General features: G+C 41.4%; 1 protein-coding gene across 1 annotated transcript in view; it reads left to right on the forward strand.

The window, feature by feature from the left end:
* IRS1 (insulin receptor substrate 1) overlaps nt 1-19,833 on the forward strand; it is a 64,474-nt gene extending 44,641 nt beyond the window's left edge. The window contains exon 2 of the mRNA XM_061148618.1: nt 15,238-19,833. The gene's annotated coding sequence lies outside the window, so the exon portion shown is untranslated. The remainder of the gene's footprint in view (nt 1-15,237) is intronic.
* The last annotated feature ends 2,746 nt before the right edge of the window (nt 19,834-22,579 follow it).

Raw genomic sequence — 22,579 nt, forward strand, 5'->3', positions numbered from 1 at the left:
TGGAATCTGATAACTGACTACCTGATAAATCAGACTGATGGCCATGTGCTTAAATCAGGGCTGTTTGCCTTCCTGTAGAAATGGGGATCAATTTCCTACTGCCTGTTGACCTGAATGGAAATTATTAGCACACACAGACTATCTTTTTGTGCTTATTTTTCAGTTTTTCCCAAATGTTGATTCCTTTAAGTCATGGCGGCTTTGCCTTGTCCCCTGTTACTATTCAATGTGCTGCTTCTAGGTCTTCCTCTGCACACATCGATGGTTCCGGGGATGAGATGCCAACACGTGGAATCATCCTTGTTCTTCAGAGAGATTTTGGAGGATGAATTAATACTCACGGGAAAAGTGGAAGCATATTTTGATTCAGTGTGTAACCCTTGATGGCTCAGTGGTAAAGACTCCAGTTGCCAATGTAGGAGATGTGGGTTCAATTCCTGCGTCGAGAAGATCCCCTGGAGAAGCAAATGGCCACTCACTCCAGTATTCTTGCCTAGGAAATCCTGTGGACAGAGGAACCTGGCAGGCTACAGTCCACGGGGTCGCAAAAGAGTCAGACGCAACCCAACTTCTATGCCACTATCACCACTCCTTTGCTCCTTGAAGTGTGGTCCTCTGATCAGCAGCCCCAGCATCACCTGGGAGCTGGTTAGGAATGCAGAATCTGGGGTCCACCCCACTCCAAACCTAGAGATTCAGAATCTGCATTGTTAACCAAATCTTCAGGAGACCTTAAGCACATTAAAGTGAGACGAGCACTGCTTTATGTTCTCTTTGTGATTTATTTGTTCTGTACTTTTCTCTAGTATGCCTTAACAGTGGAGGCCAAAGCCAGGCATGGTACTGCAAAAGCAGAAATATTTTTAGCAAGTATTCTTCTATCTCAGTTCCTGTTCATACCCATGATGTTAAAAGATTTCAAACTAAATTGCTGTGTAATCTTCAGTTACAACAAATGTATAGTCTTCAGAGGCTTTAGAGGAGGTCTTTTTCTGCTCTGTATTGACGTCCATCACCTAAAGAAACCCCCTGCTTGTAGCTGAGTGACTGGGCTGCCACGGAGTTTGTTTTGCACGTATGTATATGGAATACTATCCTATCTTCTTTTTCTATTTTGCTTTTCTAAAGAGTTGGGCTACTGAGAGTTCAGTGACTCATGGTTAGAAAGAATGTGGGTGGAGAGGCTCCATCTTACCTCCATGCTACTACTAACCAGTTTCGTGAGCTCAGGCAACTCATTTAGTGATCATTTTAACTCTTAACTAACCACACGGTCAAGGTACCACTGTGCTCACTTGTTCAGTTGTGTCTGACTCTTTGCAGTCCTTTGGACTCTAGCCTGCCAGGCTCCTCTATCCATGGAATTTTCCAGGCAAGAATACTGGAGTGGGTTGCCATTTCCACCTCCAAGGGATCTTCCCCATCTAGGGATTGAACTCATGTCCCTTGCATCTTCTGCATGGGCAGGTGGATTCTTTATCTGCTGAGCCATTGGGTAAATCCCCATAATATCAGGCCTGAGACTGCTTTGACTGTTCTGTTCCTATTAATCCATGAGACCTTTATACACTGACTTGATCATGCAGTGGAAGTTGTCTATAGCCATAGGAATGGGGTGTCTAAAACAAAAATTGGGATAATTGTCATCCATATGTGTATTTTGCTTAGTCATTGTAACATCCTCCTTACCACTTTGGTAGAACTCTCAGGTGGGAAAAACTTGCTAAGTGGACTTTTTAAAATTTGGGGTATCGTTGATTTATAACATTGTGTTAGTTTCTGGTGTACGGCAAAGTGATTCATAGATATATTCTTTTTCATATTCTTTTCCATTATGGTTTATTACAGGATATTGAATATAGTTCTGTGCTATACAGTGGGACCTTGCTGTTGATCTGTTTTACATATAGTAGTGTGTATCTGCAAATCCAAAACTCCTAATTTATCTCTCCCCTGCTTCTCCTTTGGTGACCATGAGTTGGTTTTCTAAGTCTATGAACCTGTTTCTCTTATGTAAATAAGTTCATTTGTATCATATTTTAGATTCCATGTATAGGTGATACTGTATGAGTTCATTACATATAAGTGATATTGTATGAGTTCACTTTTTGTTGAGTTTTTCTTATATTTCCTGGCTATGTCTCTGGAATAAGTGCTAATAAACCACTGAATGGCCAAAGGCAGGGGCACAAGGCCACCATGGAGAAGGGTCCCAGCTTATTTACTTATGTGCAGTGGTTCTCAAGTCACTTTCCTATTGACTTTCTCCAGCTAATTTCTGTAGAATGGGAATTAGCAAGGATCTGGGTGTTCCCAGTGCTTGCACCTCTGTTGAAAGACTCTGCAATGGCTTTTATTTCTACTGGAAGTTCTCTAGGGAAGGCTCCAAGAAGACACGATGTGTGCTAAGTCAGTGGCTGTGTTAGGGTCTCTGTTAGGAACTGCTGATGATTGGGAGTGAGGAGAGCTAAAAGTCAGAAGATGAGCATCTCTGAAGAATCTGTCTTGGTCTGGACCTCAACGTAGTCCCATTCTTTAACCGATTGTTGAGGAAGGAAAGCGTGGAGAAGCCACGGAAACAGGTAGGCCATTGTCCACTGGTGACTTGGTTTTATGGAAAAAATGTAAGGCAATTTTTGAGCAGAATTCAGCAGAGCTCATCATAGAGCTGTTAATTAAGTGTTAATTATAGCCTGTCGCTGGTGGATAGTAATGGTGAAATTGTGTGGTTTGGTTTTATTTTGAAGGCATTTTGTCAGCAGCTCAGACTACAGTCAAGAAAGAATAGACGCTATTGTTTTCTTTGTGTATCTTAGGACCGTAGCAGCTTCTGGGGCCAGTATTGAAAAGAGGATCTGTTCTTATTACTATCACGAAGTTTTATCAGAAAAAAATCTGTATTTTACTACCTGGAAATCAGTTTGTTCTATCTGCGCATGGTCTAGATTTTAGAATTTTGAACCCTGAATTCTCTTACTGATGATGGTACATGTGCCCTGCCCCCTTCCTCCACCTCCTCTGTTATTTTTCTTCAAGTTTAAGTTGAGGGAAAACAGACCTAAAAGTGTCTTCCTGGGAACACATCTTATATTTAGAAATTCCAGTTGCTGTTTCTATCTCAGTCTTGTACTTTGACTATTTTTTTTGGTAATAAATCATCTTCCAAGGTGGATATTTATTTCATAAAGTGAAAACAACGTGTGGGAAACAGTTTTGTGACTTAGGAGTTGCCCCTTAGAGAGCAAAGTTAGTGGATTTATTTTAAAAGTTGACTAACTCTGGAACAGAGGGGACCTAATCCTTAATTTTTTTTACCCCTCCCAGATATTTGAACAGCAGTGAACAGGACTAATAGTCACAAGCCACATAAGGAAACTGTCTTCTGCTTCACAATGTCCTTCTCTTGTCACCCAGTGGAGTTTTGCAAGTGATTGTGAGAATGAGGTGTTTTCTCCACTTCATTGTTCTATGGAGGCAAAATGAGATCAAATGACTCATTCAAGACCAGACAGAAGGTCCTGGCTCAGCTGGGCAGAGATACAGACCTGGGAGTGTTCAGATGTATTTCTTTGTGGGGTTGATCTCTCTCCTGTGGGTCAGAATGATAGTCTTCCCCTAGACCTGTTGCTTTGGCCTCAGCAATCCGGCTAGTCTCTCCTCTTCAGTCAGCTTTGTTCGTTGCATCCAGAAGATTCCTTTGGAGCAGGGACATAGGCAAACACGGGGTAGGACTGGTTAATCAGATTAACTAGATGTCTTCTAGGTCATGAGGGAGCAGGACACAGTAGAGGTAACTTCCCATCAGTGATAAATTGGGAGGCACCATTGGGACTCAGGTCATGGCGTGACAGTCAGAAATAAAGCCTCAGAACCAAGAGCACATCTTCCCTCTGATTCTTCCCTAAAACTGGTGGGAATTCCAGAAACAGCTGATAAGCATTTGTGTGTCTTCCTCCATTTCCTCAGCTACAGCAATAACTTCAGAACAGGGTTCCTCAGACTCAGCTCAACTGACATTTGGGGCCAGGTGATTCTTTGCTGTGGGCTTACCAGGTGACTTAGTGGTAAAGAACCCGCCTGCCAATGCAAGAGATGCAGGTTTGATCCCTGGGTCGGGAGGATCTCCTGGAGAAAGAAATGGCAACTCACTCCAGTGTTCTTGCCTGGAGAATCCCATGGACAGAAGAGCGTGGTGGACTACAGTTGAAAAGAGTCAGACACGACTGAGTGACTAAACAACAATAACAACAATTCTTTGTCACAGGTGGCCTGGGCACTGTAGGATATCTGGTAGTATTCCTGGTCGCCATTTGGGCTTTCCCTGGTGGCTGAGATGGTAAAGAATCTGCCCACAGTGTGGGAGATTGGGGTTTGATCCCTGGAGAAGGGAATGGGTAACCCCTCCAGTATTCTTGTCTGGAAAATTCCATGGACAGAGGAACCTGGCAGTCTACAGTCCATAGGATTGCAAAGAGTCAGAGACAACTGAGCGACTAACACTTTTCACTTCTGGTCTCTACTTACTAAATACCAACAGTTTCTCTCTTATCTGAACTCCCAACTGTGACAACCAGAAGTGTTTCCAGGCATTGCTAAGTGTCTCTTGAGGGGGGAAATTATTCCTACCCATTCAAATTGAGAATTAATGCTCTAGAGACTTCATGGAATACATGGAGGCTAGAGGGTCTCGGGCATGAGAAGTGGGCTTAGCCCCACAAGCACATTTTAGCTGAAGTGCAGGTGACTTTTGCCTGGTACTCCAGTGGGCCTGGGGATCACCTTCACGGACCCCATTTATTTCCTTTGGGACTATGATTCCCTCAGAGCCCTCAATAAATAGTCTTCATAAGGATTCCTTAAGAGTTGTCACTACCTCTTCATTAAGAACTTGGCCCAACTGTCTTCAGAATGCTGCTAGTTCAGCCCTGAACTGGCTTGAAGCACTGAATTCAGCATGCTGGTAGGGAATTTTCAGCAAATATCATTTTCCAGGTCAAAAATGACAAGTCTAAGATGTCCAATAATGAAAGAAAAGAGGGAAGAAGGGGAACAGTGGCAGTGTGACTTGAAAGATGAAAGTGGAGCTTGGGGTCAGTGTGTGAAAGGTCAGCCCCTCTTTTCCACTGGAAAAGTTTTACCCCCTTATCCAAGACAATAAAGAAGTGTTTGCAGTTGGTTAGAAATCTGCATCATTGTCTGCTTCAAAGACCTTAGAGATGAGAGCGATGTGTCCATTATCAATTATTTTAGACCATCTTTCTGATGTCTTCCCTTCCTTTTCCAGCTGCCAACAATTAGACATGTGCATCTGGCAGCAATTTCAGTTGTTCGTCAAGTTCCTCAAGCAGCATTGGCCTCACTCTCCTGTTCAGTTGAGAGATTGGGGAAAAGAATTCGGAAACAAAAGCCATTCAGTTCCTTCCCCAACAATTAGAAACAAGCTTTAGCACCTGGAGATAGTGCAAAAGAATCTCAGTGAACATCCATTCAAGTCTATTCATGAGAACTCTATAAATGCTTTCATGTATAAGTCTTTTCGTTCGCTGACTTAGATAGGGTGGGGAATCTTCAAACTTCTAATTTCCTCCTGGCAAGCAGCAGAAGTGGCCTTTCTGTGACATTCCTGTAGATGGCATCCACTGGAGAGCTGCTCAAAGGCCCGCTGATGCTGTTTATCCCAGTGTTCAACTGGAGCTGTTCCCTTTGTATTCAGTAGGTAAGCAGGTCTTTGTCTAAAGACCAAGGGCTTCATCTCACAAGGTCCTGTTTTTAGCCTTTTACTACTACTACTGTTACTCTTTCACGTTTTGTTCTGGCCTTTCCCCCATACCCACCTCCTCTCTGAAGTAACTTTTCTCTTCCCAAGACTCCTCCTAATCTTGACTTCAGGTTCGGTTCTTGGCCGCCATCTGATCTGTGGCTTCCCTGTTGCTTCCTTCTCCCACCAGGACATTTTTGGCTGCTGTATATTCAGGTATCAGGAGGGGATATGAGATCCAAGGATTTCTAGTTCTTCATGAGAATAGTACCAGTAAGAGTTAATGTCTGAGGGCTTATTATGTGTGAGGCGCAATGATGAGAACTTTTCATTTATTATCTTGTTGAACCTCAAGTGATGACCCTATAGAATGGGGACTGTTAGCCCATGTTACTGGTGACAGCTCTGAGGTTTACAAGGGTTTGTAACTTGCCCAAAATTATGGAGAGAAGAGAAGCAGGAGAAGAGAGAATGTACATTCTTAGTCTTTTTTTTTAAGTTTAACTTGGAAATAAGTCCTGAGTTAAAATTGATCAGTCTTTAAAAAAAATGTAACAACCATGTAATGGCTCTATCTTCATTCTCAAAATAACCTTGCTGGATGGAGTGTCCTAAACTACATTTTAGAACTCAAGATTGCTTACGGGTTATTCACGTATCACTCAGGTAGCGGCAACTCAAGGGAAACAGTCGGTTTCAGAGGGTGTTCTTTCATTATTTAGGCTGCTTAAGGAAAAAAAGAAAAACAGCTCACTTAACTGCATGGTGCAGTAGTAAAGAATCTGTCTGCCAGTGTAGGAGATGCAGGAGAGGCGAGTTCTGTCGCTGGGTTGGGAAGATCCCCTGGAGAAGAAAATGCAACCCACTCCAGTATTTTTGCCTGGGAAATCCCATGGGCAGAGGGATCTGGCAGGCTCCAGTCCCTGGGGTCGCAGAGAGTCAGACATGACTGAGTAACTGAGCATGCACACGCATACTTAACTGCCAAAATCCCAGATGAATTCTCCCCAACACTTTCCCCTTGATATACTCAAAGCAAGAAGAAGGAAGACAAAGGCTAAATCCTTTTTATTTGTGATTTACAATGATGTGTTTCAGGAGATGTTAATCAGATGCGTGTAGTAGGGAAAGTCCTACACTGAGTTTGACTTTCCTAGGACCAGCTGGCAATGGCCCTGTTCTCTGTTAGGCCGGTTTAATGACCAAAACACCTACAGGAGGGAGATCAGGGCCACATGGTTGTGGTAACTCGTGGTTCCTTTGAAAGATGCTTGTTCAATTCAGTACATTTTTCTTGCATTACCAAATTCTTCCATAAAGTCAACCGCAACCCGTATTATCGGGGACTCCGACTAAAACTTGTGGTGAGTAGGAAATAGATTAAACACAGGTTTTCCCTTTTCTCTGGCTGCCAAAAGTGATGTCAGTGGCATTAATGATCCTTGCCTCAGCCCTCTGCAGACCTAGGGCCGTCTGTGCGAATGCTTGTTCTATACTCTTGTTCCTGGGCTATTACAGAAAAGCTGATGATGGCTGATAAGAAACAACTGAACAGCCAGACAATTACTCGAAGGTACACTCAGGCACTTGCTTTCTTTCAGTTTATGAGACGACTCTAGGGAGTGGGCAAAGACTGTGATGTCTATTTCATGTTTAACAGAAAAAAGTAAAGGCAAGGGGATGAGGTTCACCTGCTTTCCTTTTGGCTAATTAATAGAAACGGTCTTGCAAACACTTTTTACTCTCTCTATACCACACTGTAAATGAAGTGATGGTCATTTAAGTCTACAGATTTGTATCAGAGCCAAATAAAAGCTATGTCCCATATTTCTGAACATGACACAAACAAACAAGCAAAACTGGTATGAAATTACAATATAAACCTCAGAGGTGCAATTGTAATTCCTGTTAGGGAGAATATACTGCAGAAAGAGCTCCCATGAAAGCGGAAGAAGGCAACTTTTATGACCTTCTTCCTCAGGTAGGGAAGATGAGATCATATTATTTTCATGTCTTCAAGTAACAGGTTTATTTTAGTTGAGCTCTGTGAAAATGAAAACTTCCTGTCCCCCAGCACACGTGGTCTGACTTGAAATATTAGAGGGATTGTTTCTCTGACTTCCTCTGCCTTGATTTTCATGTATTAATACGTGGGGACAGATTAGAATTTTGGCAGAAGAGAGATTTGAGTCATTTGGGTTCACATTTAGTGGGGGAGACTGTTGGGGGTTGACACCCCCTTTGCTTTTGTTTTAATTACCTTTGGCTTTATCAGCATGCTCCGTCTTTAAGAAAAATATGGGTAGTAACTGAAGTGATTAGTCTTTGGCTTCAAAGATCTCTGAATATTTATTCAGATTTCCTTAGTAGGTCATTGATGGAATACTTTTCATGGTTGAGGACTGTATGTTGTCGTTGTTTAAATCGTCTTCTCCATAAATCCCTAGCCTTCTTGAAAAGTTTCCAGCCCCTTCCGTCTTCTGCCCTTTGTTGTGGGGGAAGGAGAAATCCACGATTCTGACAGCATCACCCGGCTGGACCACAGCGGGAGCCCGCAGGCATGATGGGCAGTGTCTCGGTCCTTCCTTCTCTTCTTTCCTATGCATAATACGTGTGCCTGTCTTCATTGGTGGTCCCCTGAAGTCACCAGCCCTGCCAGAAGGTCTTTCCCTGGGACAAAAGGGAAGCTGGAGCGAGATGGCCTCTCACATGTTGGCAGCCCTCCCTGAATTTCTTTCCTTGGCAACTCTGCGCCATGGAAGGGCTGGCCAGCAACCGTGTTATTTTCACCAGCCCTCCCCCATGTGACTCGCACTGGGCAAAACTGCTATTTAAGCAGCTCCATTAAAGCACTGGCTTGGCCGGTCGGTTACCCTTTGCCATTTAAGACCATGAAACCAAGTCTTTCCAGCTCACTTCTGGCCTATTTTGAAAGATGTTGGTTGCCTTTCTTTAGCTAAAATGGCTGTCTCCTTTCAACATAAAAGTAACAAATACCTTGGGTCTTACCTCCAACTTGACTTCTTGAGTTCAATCCTCACTTGATTTTTTTTTTTTTTTTCTTTTTGGTGATTATGGTCTGAAGGCTTTAAAAGAGAATGTTTTTTCGCTACTTAGATCTCTTTTCCCAAAGTCTCAGATTGCCCGCACACTTCCAGTAGTACCTTGTGAAAAGCAGAGAGACAGTCCCCCTGTCCCAAACTTGAAGCTGTCTGGATTTAATTCTCTGTTCCTTGGGTAGCTGGGCTGGTAACTCTGCTTCCGCCTTAGATGCTACCATTAAGCGCGCATGGAGCAAGCCAAACTCTGAGCCAGGACATTCCTTGCATAAGGGCTTTCACACAGTCCATCAGACAGATCCCTGCTCTTGCTTATCCATCTGAGAAGACATGGTACACTACCAGGACTGTCAATGTATTTGATACTGATGATTTAAAAAAGAATTACTGGGCCTGTTTTTCAGGGTTCAAGTACACTTAAAAACAGTAATTTTGCAGTGTTTTCTAAGGTGTTTTATTATACAGAAGCATTCTAGAAGGCTTGGTCAGCTTTAAATTGGCCATGTGTTGTTCAGTTGTGTCCCACTCTTTGTGACCCCATGTGACCCCATGGAAGCACGCCAGGCTTCCCTGCCCTTTACCATCTCCTGGAGTTTGTGCTAACTCATGTCCACTGAGTCAGTGATGCTATTAAACCATCTCATCCTCTGTCTCCCCCTTGTCCTCCTGGCCTCAATCTTTCCCAGCATCAGGCTCTTTTCCAATGAGCCGGCTCTTTTGCATCAGGTGGCCAAAGTATTGGAGCTTCAGCTTTAGTCCTTCCAATGAATATTCAGGGTTGGTTTCCTTTAGAGTTGACTGGTTTGATCTGTCTGCTGTCCACGGGACTCTCAAGAGTCTTCTCCAGCACCACACTTCAAAGGCATCAATTCTTCGGTGCTCAACCTTCTTTATGGTCCAGCTCTCATATCCGTACGTGACTGTGAATTAATTGCATTAGCATCAGTGGGGTAGCCGAAGAAATGAACTGTGGTCATGGTTAGTGGTACACAGTTGAATATAACTGTGTGAAAAAGAAATTAACAAACCTGGGAAGACAGAATATAGAGAGAGATCACCGGTGCCATGTTCAGCTTCCTGCAAGGTACAGAGCTCCCCACCAACCTGTCTGCTCTCACATCCCGTCCACCTTCTTTTTTTTCTAATCCCAATCAAAGGTAATCTCCTCTGAAAGGAGTTCCCCTATGCCCCCACCAATTTTTCTAAATACTTTGCTTGTGCCATTTCCTTAAGGACCTAGGCATTTGGAAAACAAACCCAAGAAGCCAGAGGGTTTTATTTATTTATTTATTTTTTCCTGCTTTTAAATTATCATACTTCTCCTCATACACAATGAATTGGAAAGATGGGAAAGGGGTTAAAATACCAAGAAAGTTTAGAAAGTTGGTTAACATTTTATCTTATCACAGATTTTTCAGAATGGGAAAGATCTAAATATTAAATCTATTAAAGCATTATCTTCCTCTCTACTTAAACATCTTTGACATTAGATATAGAATGTTAAAAGTTCAAAATTTTTAAGTAAATAGTGAAATCAGAACCATAACTAAATAGTAGTTTTCCTTAGGTGACAGGAATTATAATGATTCTAATGCATAATGTTTATTCCCTCCTTTACATTTACTGTTTCTTATACATTTTCTTTATTATGCTGAAGTTTTTTTTTTTTCTAGTCACAGCTGTTTATGTTAAGCGAACGAGAAATATGCTGTTTGACACATTTCTTCAAGTGGAGGAATTTATTTGTATGAATTTTTCTAGTTGAGTCTATAGTGTAAGATCTCAAACAATGATCTCCATTGAAGAAAAGTCATTACTATAGTCTTTTTTTTCTTTTTCCTGCCATAGTTGGATGAGGAAGAGTTTCTTTCTGGCTACATTTTAGTGCATGACAACAGCCAAGCAATTTACAATATTTTTACTTCTGTTTTCTTAGTAAAGTAGAAAGTGATGTTCTGACCAGGTATTTCAACTATGTTGCACTTAACAAGTTGGCAGGAAGTTTCAAGGTGTTTAAATACAAGATAAAAACTTTTAGACAGTGGGTTTGACTAAAAATGCATTGCTGAAAAGGCGCAGATCCTTCTTTTGTATTTATGTCATAACTGTATGCTGTTTCAGCTGCTCACCCAGTGGAGACTAATCAGTAGGCCGAGACAGTGTGAAAGGCAGCAGAAGCTTTATTTGTTTTTCAGCTCTAGCCAAGAGTTTAAGTGGGTCGAGTCCAGGAGATGTAAATTCCTACTGGATACAATAATGCAATAATCCATAGGTCTCAAGTAGCATAGTCAAGTGTTGACTTATTTGATAATGCTTTAAAAATTGCATTTTTCATTACTGGCAACAGGATTAGGTGGATTTTATCCTGTGAGAAGACACATGCGGACCATAGATGCTGATGTGGTGATGAAATTTTTGTCAAAATGTAATTTCCTGCTACTAAATCTTGTGACAGGTGCATCGTATTTCTGGGTTCAAAAGTTATTCCCCAGTGATGTAACTGGAGAGAATATATCACAGGAACATCACCATTTGATATTTGCACAGTTCTTCTCCAAGGATATGTTTTGCTTTTTCTTGTTTCCAGTTTATGAGTGCTACAAGTGAGTTTTTGTAAAACATCCTAGCAATGTTTGCCTTGTGTGATTGATTGGGAGTCTTGAAATGGTATATATAAAGTGCATTAAACACACTTTACCCATGTCTTCTTTTTCAGTATGTATTACAGTCTTTACCATTGTATTTGTGTCACTCAGCAGATGTTTATTGCATGTAATGACTATAGGAGCTTAGAATGGATGGGTATTGCTTTTTGTTTTTTTAAACATATTTCCAAGTTGCAAAAATGTATGAATATACATTCATAGATGATGTCTATTTTTGTCGTTTAGTCACTATATCATGCCATGCATGCAAACAAATTTACATGGGTGCCCTTCTTCAAGTGGATTGCTTTATTCAAGCTCAGCCGTATAGATTGCAAGTGTGTAGTGGTAGGGATATAGACAGATAAACTGAAGTCCCATGAGGCATCTGTAAGGTCTGTCTGTAAAGCTAGGACAGTTCCTTTCCAACAAAACTCTACAGTGATGTTTTTGAAACTTTAGTTTCGGAGTTCTTTGGCTTTAGATAATACCTCACTGGGAACCATTACCCAGCTTAATCAGCTCTTTTATTCACCATATTTGGGTCTCAAAGCTTTTTGACTGTCTCCAAAGATCAGATGTGCCCTCCAAGGGCCAAGCTGGCTGCTATAGAGACCATTCAAAAGGGTATGCCCAAAGCTGAGAAGGCAGTTGCAAGAAAGAAAGGGGACTTGAAGAAGGCATTCCAAAAATGCTTTGAACAATGCTGCATGCTTGGAATAAGTATGCAGGTCTGAGGTGGCTGTGTGCAAGAGTCCACACTGAGGATCTTTGTGAAAAATACTCAGTAGCTAAACTTTATGTACAGACACACACACACACACGCTTGCACAAAAATAAACAGTGGGCAAACTTCAGACTGTCCCTTTAAATTTTCCTCTCGCTTATTGATAACTTCTGCTCCTATCCCTTCCATGTCAGCCTTACCTACCACTTTCTCACTTACCTTATTCCTAGACCAGCTGGCACTGGTAGGTAGCATTAGTGACTGAGGCCTGTGTTGATCAGGATTTACGATAAAGACTTTGAAAAGTAGTATGCCAGAATTTTTTGGAGGGGACAGTGTATGATGGAATTGATATATCCTTTGATTTCCTGCCCTTTGAATATACTACTTGTGAAAAATTACCAGGATGGTTCCAAGGGTGCAAGGGTATGTGTGTGTGGTCCAAAGCAATAGATTTCAGCCTCCAGGGACCATATATTTTTCTTTTCCTCTCCTCAGAGGGGCCCCAATTTCCGCCCTTGTGCATCCTTGCAGGTTGGCATGTGTGATGACACAACTGGTTATAGTTTGTTCCTGGGCTAAAGTTCATTCAGCTCTTCTGGATGAGAGCCAGATGTAAAATCAAAAGCATACCCTTGACTTTTTAAATTGGCAGTATGTTTGTCTCAAGCCTTTTAATAAAACATGGCCTTCCTACCTAATTTTAGGATGTATGAAGCTGTGTTAAGCTGTACATAGATATCCTGGTAGGAACATTTTGATAGATTGCAATATGGATTCAGAAGAAACTTGAAAGTAAGATCTCTGGGGTTTTGGAAAGGCTAGGTTATTGTTTCACTTGTAGCAACCACACGAAGTAAATCCTGTCTCTTTGCTAATGAAAGAGATAAGCCTGGCTTTTTGCTTTTTTGTTTGTTTATTTTTACCTTAATGTCTCCATGTCAAGTTTTTCTTTGTAAGTAGAAACATAGACTTTATCTGTCATTTAGGACTGAAGTTAATACTGTGAAATGAACAGAAATCTCTCAGTAAAACTTGAATCCTCATCTGGTAAATTTCAGCTTACCTGAAAGTGGTTCTTTCAGGTTCTTTCAGTGGTTAGACGATCAATGCTGGTGGGTCCCAGCCATGCTCTCCTGCAAAGAGGAGAGAGAGAGGCAGAGAAAGAAAAAAAAATTTGCATTGGTCAACATTTACCTTGTGTGGACTTTCAGGTCTGTTGCTGTCCTTGTCGTGGACATGGATCATTACTGCTGTGTGCTGATCATATCACAAAGCATGTCCTTGTGGTCCCTTCACTTATTTAAAGACATCTTGGTCTGTCATTCACGGTTCCTTACCATCTACACAACCTACGTTTGTAGACGTCTCTCCTCTTTCCCCTTTGCAGATACCCTGTGTTCTGACAAAACTGCCTTCCTCACTTGGCCCAATCAGGGCTGTGTGCTCATCCCCCCGGGGCTTATTTTGTCCTGTGCCCTCCGTGGGACGTACGCCTTGTCCCTTTCATTCGTTCCACTCATATTTAGTGAGTTTCTGCTATGTGCCACCACTGAAACACCATTTCCACATCTCCAGACTCTTGGCTTCCAAACCAAGCCAACTGTGTCAGTGCAGTGCTTACTTTACACTCCCAGCTAGAAACATTCTTCCCTCCTCTGTCCATCTAGGGCAGGAGTCCCTAACCCCTGGACCACGGACTGGTACTGGTCTGTAGACCATTAGGAACTGGAACACACATCAGGCAGTGAGTGATGGATGAGCAAGACAGGGAAGCTTAATCTGTATTTACAGCTGCTCCCCATTGCTGGCATTACCGCCTGAGCTCTGCCTCCCATCGGACCAGTGGCAGCATTAGATCCTCACAGGAGTGGGAACCCTACTGTGAACTGTGCATGTAAGGGATCTAAGTTGCACGCTGCTTATGAGAATCACTTCAAAACCATCCTTTCTCTGCAGCCCTGGAAAAAATTATTTTCCATGAAACTGGTCTCTGGTGCCAAAAAGATTGGGGACCACTGATAAACAGCTTTTTGCCTATTGCACCTTTTGTGGGATTCATCCTGTTTTTACTTTGCATTCTCTCTATTTGTGAATGAAGCTTACATTCCTTGCTAGAATTTCTGGAAAGCAGAGCCTATAGCAGAATTCACCATTGTAGCCTCGATAGTACTTAATGCAACCATTTACTTATTTGACAGGTATTTATTGATTAGCTCTGCTGTGCCACCTCCTGCTTATAGGACATCCTATAAATATTGATGTTTCTATAGATACCTTTTTGATACGTGAAAAATAAGGCCCTCAGAAGGACTATCTAATGTTAAGACGAGAGCAAATGAGACTTTATAAGGTTCAGAAGGGGTCTCCTTCTGAGGGGAATGGGTAACACTCATTGTAATCTGACTTTTAAACTGCGTAGAAGTAATGTTGTGTTTCTGCCAGAATAACTTATCTCTGTTAGACCTAAATTAGAACCCCCTTTTAAAATTTAATGATTAATTAGGTCTCTTTTGCTTAGACATTCTTTTGCATCTAGAATTTTCCTATCAACCAATGTCAACTTAAAAACCAATTTCAGATTTTATAATGGGAAAACCCTGCAACTTCAAATTCTAAAATCTCCAGTTGCCTTTTAATCAAAAGAAGATTAAGCATAGCCTGACGGTAACCTGCTTACCATATTTTGTAGTTGTTTTACATGAAAGCTGCAGTGGACGTTTTTATTTTGATCATAAGAACATCAAAGTGTTCTGTGTTTTTGTGTTGCTAAACCTCTGAAACCTCCAAACCACATCGATTGGTTTGCTGACTTAATATTGACTATTGAGAGTTTGTGATTGCTTTAGACTCTTGCATTTTGAAAGAAAAAAAGAAGTTAAATACAGTTTGTTTATTTTTCTGAAGTACTCAGTACTGCTTGTGCCTGTAAGTTCAGTTTATCCCATGCTGTCCCGCTGTCCCTTTTTAAAGAATAACCCTAAAAAAATGATTGAACGTGTGTTTTGAGATGCTGATGATGACGGATTCTTTCATTTTTCTTTTCAGAATGAAGACCTAAATGACCTCAGCAAATCCTCCTTTAACTCATGGGTACCCAGACTCTAAATATTTCATGATTCACAACCAGGACCTCACATCTTCCTCCTCAGTAGATGGTACGATGCACCCATTTCAGTTTGTTTACTTTACACAATCCTCAGGAGTTTGTTGACTGAACTGCACGTTCTGTATCGTGCCAAGAAAAAAAGCACTGTGACCCCAGAACAATGAGTCTGCATAAACTTCATCTTCAACCTTAAGGACTTAGCTGGCCACATGAGCTGATGGGCCACCGTGCCACAGGAGAATGAGTTTACGCTCATTGCATTTACAAGACACATTTCATCTGCTGCTGAAACCATGTACGACAGAGCATCATTGTAAATTATTTCCTATGGAACTGTTCGCGTTGGGTGGAGAGAGTATTAAATATTTAACATAGGTTTTTGATTTATATGTGTAATTTTTTTAATTAAAATGTAACTTTTCTTACAGCACATCTTTTTTGGGGGGGATGTGGAACTGAGGTATACAGTGTTCTATTGTAAAGGGTGGAGCAAATGCTTAAAACAAGGCTAACAAGAGTAGAATAGGGTACGATCCTTGTTTTAAGATTGTAATTCAGAAAAGTAATATAATAAGAATCATAGTGCCATAGATTTTGGTTCTCAATTGTATAGTTCTATTTGCTGATACTATCTCTTGTAATATAGCCTTGATGTTGAGCTGAGATCCTTACAAGAATTGATCTTAATTTTGTATTTTTTTTTTTTTTTTCCTGTAAGGCAATAGGCCATGTTAATGAAACTGAAGAAGGATATATTCTGCTGGGTATTTTCAAGTGTCAGCTTAAAATTGGCAATTGAATGGAAGCAAAATTACAAGAAAAGGCAATCAGTGTCTTCCTTTGTATATACTGTAAAGAGGAGGAGACATGGGTGATCCCTTTGAATCAAAAGCTCTCTTTGGAATGAATAATGTGGGTGTTTGTAAATTCTGGAAATTTCTTTCTATTCATAATAAACTAGAGACTGTTGATCTTTTCTTCTCCCCCTTCCCCCACTTCTGTAAGCTTCCTGTTCCCATTGCCACCAAATTTTTTTTTCCTGTTGCACATGTTAGGATCTTCCATTTCCTGCATTGTCTCAAGAAAGATGTAAGACAAGTGAGTACTTGTCTTTCATTGCTAACCAGAAATTAAAATTCCAGAACATGTTTTTCACGATGACCAGGACTATATATCACTTTCCTTAAGACTCTTATCTCATGTTTTCTGAGAACGTCCAGTGTTACGTTATTTAACTGAATGTAATTTGGTCCATTCGCCCTGGTGGCTACTGGCCTGGCCACCAGGCTACTAGTGTGTGATTAGTTAATAAAACCCAGGGCGCAGAGAGCACATTAAAGCATAATGACCTGCTAGGGAAACATCTAGCCAGCAGTGAAAATGTTAATCCTTTTCTTGTTTGGAAAGTACACACATCTTAGAATTTTTCCTCATGAAAGAGAAATGGCAATGAACGTACTAAAAGAAATTGCCTACAGAGTTTTGAATCTTTTGATCGGGAAACTTCCTAAAAGTTCAGTGAATTAAGTCTAGTATCAGACTCCCCTGGAGTCTGTGTGAATGCTCTATCAGGAATCCCCAGCCCTGCTGTTGAGAGGAGCAAGATTTTCTTTCACTGAAGGGTTGAGCTCCCTGGTTGGGGGAGGGTTTGCCAGGAAGGGGCCAGGGTTGGGGGCCATCTCAGTGGCTGCTCATCAACGGGTCAAGGACCCCCCCCCCCAACCCCCCACTCTACTCAAAAGGGAATAGAAATCAGTGGACCCCTTCCCCTGCTGAGGCCCGTGTTACTGTTAATTCAGCTGGATGACATGTACCTCACAGACTATTGTACAATGTTCACCATTGCAGATTCTAAGCATTTGCATGCCCATCAATTTCTAAGATAAATAGGTCTGTAGTCATAAGAACCCATTGTTTTCAAGGAACTTACTGAATGACATCATTTCCTACTAGGAGGGAACACCACCGATTTTTAAAATCTGATATGAAAGTGTTTTGTTTTTGTACCCTTTCATAAAAAAGACTTTCTTAGTCAAGCTCTTATTTTTCAAGTATTCTGACTCATACTCTCGCTGGTGTAGGAAGGAAGCAAGCTGTCCCGCTCTCTTCCCTTGAGGACATAAGTAGTCAAGGAGAGCGAACAGTGAACAAAGTCAGCCCCACCCACTTCCCTATAAAGGTGATTATTTCTCAAGGAACCTAAACTTTGAATATGTATTACCAAGGTACCTCTGCTTGTGGGATTATTAACATATTTTGGGTGACAACAAGAAATGAACCGGACTGGAAAAAACATCTCTTGGTTTCTGTTTCTCTCGTCTGTTTTGTTGAGTCATGTAGTATAAAGGTAAGACACTCCTATTTAAGCTGTTCCTAGTGGTCCCTGAGCTGGGTCTGCTGGTACTATCAAACTTCACCCGTTTAAAACTGGAAGTTGCTGGTATTTAAGGCAAAAACTCATGCTCTGTCTCCGTGAGGGGTTGACCTTCAGCTGCTAAGTCCTTGTGTTCAGTTCTTATTTGGGAGACTTGGCTTTTATCCATTTCAAAGTATTTGTAGGCCAGCCAAGGGCTTACATTAATGGGACTTCTAGTGGCCTCTGGTTAACCTATAAGTTAGTGGCTTTTTCTTCATGAGACCAACCTTTCACAGTGTTCTTTCTTAGAGACTTAGGCAGAGTTTTAAAATTCTCCTTTGTGGAAAGAACAAATATGTTCCATGACTTTGATGATATCTTTATCCTGGGGGGGAAAAAAAGGTCCTAGAACCAGCTAAAAGTGAAGAGAATCCATTAATGATCAACCACCTGAGTCAATAATGACAATTCAGTACTGATGTTACATTTGTGGCTATTTCTTGCTAACTTTCAAAGGTCAGGGACTCTCTTGACGAACTGACGTTGACTGCAAAAAATGAATTTTCCCAAAATCATCTAGCCAAAAGTAGAGATTTTTAACTTTTCTTTCCCTGATGCTTGCCTCCTAGCTATCTTTTAAATCTGAGATCTTTAAAGTGTTAAACAGTTTTACTAAACCATAAGAAACAGTATTTGATAGTGCTGAAGCCCTGTTTTATTCAGTCCTGCATCTTGAATGCAATATACCATGTAGTTGAAAACGGATTTTTATTTACTACAGGTGGTTTCAAAATGAGGGGAGGAAGGTCATCATCCACTGATGACAGAGCCACAAAAAATGAGATGAATGTGCAGTGTTCCAGCTGCCTTAGCAGAGCTCTATCGGTCTGCCTGTCACACAGGGAGGCAATGGAACTAGAAACAATTCACGGATGGAGACCTTGACTCAGAAAAGATGAGACCCTCTGGAAGGCATGGGAAGGAGAATGGATCCAGGCCAGATAGACACTCCATCCTTTGCGGTGACTTGATGGGAGAGTCACCGTTCCTAGGGCCTCGTATATGTTCGTTGGAGTTAATGCTGCATTTATATAGCTTGCTGAGAAATTCGAAAGGAAGAAGCATACGCTCCTAGGGATGTGAGGAAATAGGACCTTGCCAACTGTAAGAGGAAAGACTTCCACTCTGTAAGCTTAGTCGTGGAGGGCAGATAGAGCCTTGTAATCAGCAGACCATCAACGGGTTAAACACTTGGAGCCATTGGTCATTTCTAAAGCCAAGCCAGAGAGGATCATGAGGGTCCCTCCACAGCTCTATATATATAATCAGTCTCTTAAGGGGGGACAGACAAGGGATGGGTCAGATGGCATATTAGATTTCTTCCCTACTTGTAACCAGAGCATCAACTTAGATGCTGGGAGGAGGTGGAATGATATTGGAGGTGTTGGACCCTACTTTTAATGAATTTATCAGTAATCCAGAGCTTAGAATTAGCTAGTATGATTAGAAAAACATAAGGCATGACTGGAGAGCTGTCTTCCTAGTGTGTTGGTGGCATCTGTGATGTGTATACCAAGAGATCTTGGTGTTATAGACTTTGGCTATTTACTTCTATCTGGTTTTTTGTTGTTTTTTTTTTTGTTAATTTCCTTAGTGTTGATCAAGATGCCATGTGATAGGACAAATTCAGTAAACAGAAAAATTTGTATGGACATCTTTAGTGGTTTTTTTCTTCTTGTTAGAATTTGGCTATTGGCTTAAGAATGTAGTTCCCTGAACCATTTTTCTTACAAAGTTCTTTCCTTACACCTCTTGGCTACAGGGTGGGCCAAATTAAATACATATATATTTTTTCATTTGATGTGTGTGCAGTTAGGTTTAATCATCTTAAGATGGTGGCGCTGCTTCTGGTGCTACTTTATCTGTGTTCAAAAGGACCAATGTATGGTCTGTATTGCTACCAAAACATTTACTGTATATATGTGTATAACATATGTATGATGTATATATGTAATGGGTACCAGGCCAGGTCTATATTTTTATTTAGATTCACTTTTTCCAAGTTTTCTTTAGAGTGTTATGCTTATTTTTCAGTTTTTCTTTCCCCCCTGATTCTGTCTGGTACTTAGAACTGTAGTGTCTTCATCGTTAATTAAAGAAAACTGTCTAAATGAATTCACGGATGTGAATGCTAGTGATCCTTCATGTTTTCTATTATGGGACATGAAACAAACTACCAATTAAAGTTTTCTGGGCCACTTGATTGCGTAAGAGCAGTGTACACTGTTTAAATGCTTTAATAAGTGATTTTTGAATGGATAGGTTTACCTCATCCTGTCCCTCTTCACCTGGCTTCCAGTGGCCAAGAGGATAAAGAAAAAGTCCTCTGAAAAGACAGACTATGAGTTGCTTTTGGTGGTGAAGTAATGGGAAGATAGAGAGGAGCAAAACTCCATCCTTCCCTGGGTGGAAAGATATGTGTTTTGTTGCTGTGCTGAGTCGTATCCAACTCTTTGAGGCCCCATGGACTATAGCCCACCAGACTTCTCTGTCCACGGGGATTCTCCAGGCACGAACATTGGAGTGGGTTGCCACGCTCTCCTCCAGGGTATCTTCCCAACCCAGGGATCGAACCCAGGTCTCCCGCATTGCAGGAGAGTTGTTCTTTACTGTCTGAGCTACCAGGGAAGCCCAAGAATACTGGAGTGGGTAGCCTATCCCTTCACCAGGGGATCCTCCCAACCCAGGAGTTGAACCGGGGTCTCCTGCATTACAGGTGGATTCTTTACCAGCTGAGCTGTTGAGAGCTGCTATAATAGAAGAGCTTTGATGATCTTCAGTAAAGCTTTTTCTGACGCAGATCTGAGTAGCTTTTGAAAAACAAAAATGACCAGGCCACCTCCAGTGAGGCTGATGCGCTTTGTCTGGGGTGGGGCTGGGTATCAGTTGCTTTCCTTTTTTTAGAATTTATTTTGAATTGGAGGGTAATTGCTTCTCAATGTTGTGTTGATATCTGCCAAACAACAACTAAATCAGCCATATGTCCCCTCCCTCTTGACCCTCCCTCCCACCCCCCACCATCTCACCCTTCTTGGTTGTCACAGAGCCAACCAAGGTTGAGCTTCCTTTGTTATATAGCAACCTCCCATTAGCTGTCATTTTACATATGGTAATGTATATGTTTTGCTGCTACTCTCTCAGTTCCTTGTACCTTCAGTTGCTTTTTATATTCTCTATAAATATAAGACTGCAGTACAGGTCAGGGCTGAGAATGGGTATGGGAAGTATTGCTCAAGCTTATCTGATGACTGGAGTCACTTATTCAAAATGCTGATCCTCTGGAGCTGCCTGGGAACATCTATTTAAATAGGTGACCCTTGTGGTTGGCGCGTTTGGAAAATCCTGATTTCTGTACAAGTGGAGTCTTTTGGGTTGTTTTCGCTCTAAGAAGGGATAGAACATCAAGGATTTTTGAAAATAATAAACTATGTGACCAATATATAAACAGCCAACTCCCCAGGTCCTCCCAAATTGAGCTTTCTTGCTTAAACAAACAGATGATGGATGTGTCTCATATTGTTAGGGCAGACCCAAATTATTGAACACTTTGGAAACAGATTTGAGACATAATTTTCTAAATTAATTTTTGTTTGATGAGCATGATGCTCCACTGAGAGTAAAAAGACAGATTTCTGCCTTTCTTACCCTTACATGGTACACCAGGTCAGAGACTCTTCCTTCTGCCTGGCATGCAGTGTAAATGATATTTTTATTGTTCAGAAGTCACGCACAACGTGACTGAATAAATGCTTGAAGTCATTATTTCCTCTTCACTTTATATTGGCTTCCTCCATTTATTCTTTTAAAAAACTTGATTTTTTCCCCCTCCCAGTGGTATTGCAAAGCAAACATCACTCTAACGTCTACTGAAATTACAAGTAAACATCACTAATTAGTATTAATTTGAGGGAAGTCTAGTTGGAGTGAATTAATGGTCCAACTTATAGCAATAATTGTCTTACTACCTTTACAAATATGCCGGAACAGACTATAGCAAGGAAGATGTTGTCAGTAAGATGCCTGTGAGAATGAACAGGCAAGGAGAATCTGTAATTACCTCACTGATTCTATTATAAACAATAGCAGCATTTATTCTGCATTCATAGTCGCCAGGATGTACAACAGTTATCTCATTTTACCCTTTTAGCAACCAGAGGTAGACACTATCTTGATCCTTCTTTCCCAGAAAGGCAAGCAGAAGAGAGAAGGCACGTGATGTGGTCCCGGGATATTGTGGGATGGCCAGCCTCTCAACCCTGGACTGAGCGATGGCAAAGTTTGTATTCCCATCTTCACCATTGCAAGTTTCTGGTTTCCAAGTACTTAAAAAAAATTAAATTCTGTACATTAAAAACACTATCATTTCACCTGCTTTGTATTAATGTACTGAGCAAATATGATTTCACAGGAGCCAGGAAGAAAAACTCTCTCCAACTGATAACTTTCACCCTACAAAGTAACAGACCCTTATTACATTTATTTCAATTCCTTATCTTTGTGTCTAGTGTAAAAAATCTTTTTCTGATTCCATAGTGGTTTGCTTAAGTTCACCCCTGGGACTTCCCTGGGGGTCCAGTGGTGAAGACTCTGCACTTCCACTGCAGGGAGCACAGGGTTTGATCCCTGGTGGGGAACTAAGATCCTGAAAGCTGTGCAGCATGGCCAAAAATAAGCCAACAAAAAATTCGCCCTTTTTCAGCAAGGACTGTTTGAGACCCCATGGACTGTAGCCCGCCAGGCTCCTCTGTCCATGGGGTTTCCCAGGCAAGAATACTGGAGTGGGTTGCTATTTCCTTCTCCAGGGGATCTTCCCGACCCAGAGATTGAACTCCCATCTCCTGCTTCTCCTGCACTGAAAGGTGGAT

This window comes from Dama dama, chromosome 8 (assembly GCF_033118175.1).
Source record: "Dama dama isolate Ldn47 chromosome 8, ASM3311817v1, whole genome shotgun sequence".
NCBI classification, from domain to species: Eukaryota; Metazoa; Chordata; class Mammalia; order Artiodactyla; family Cervidae; genus Dama; species Dama dama.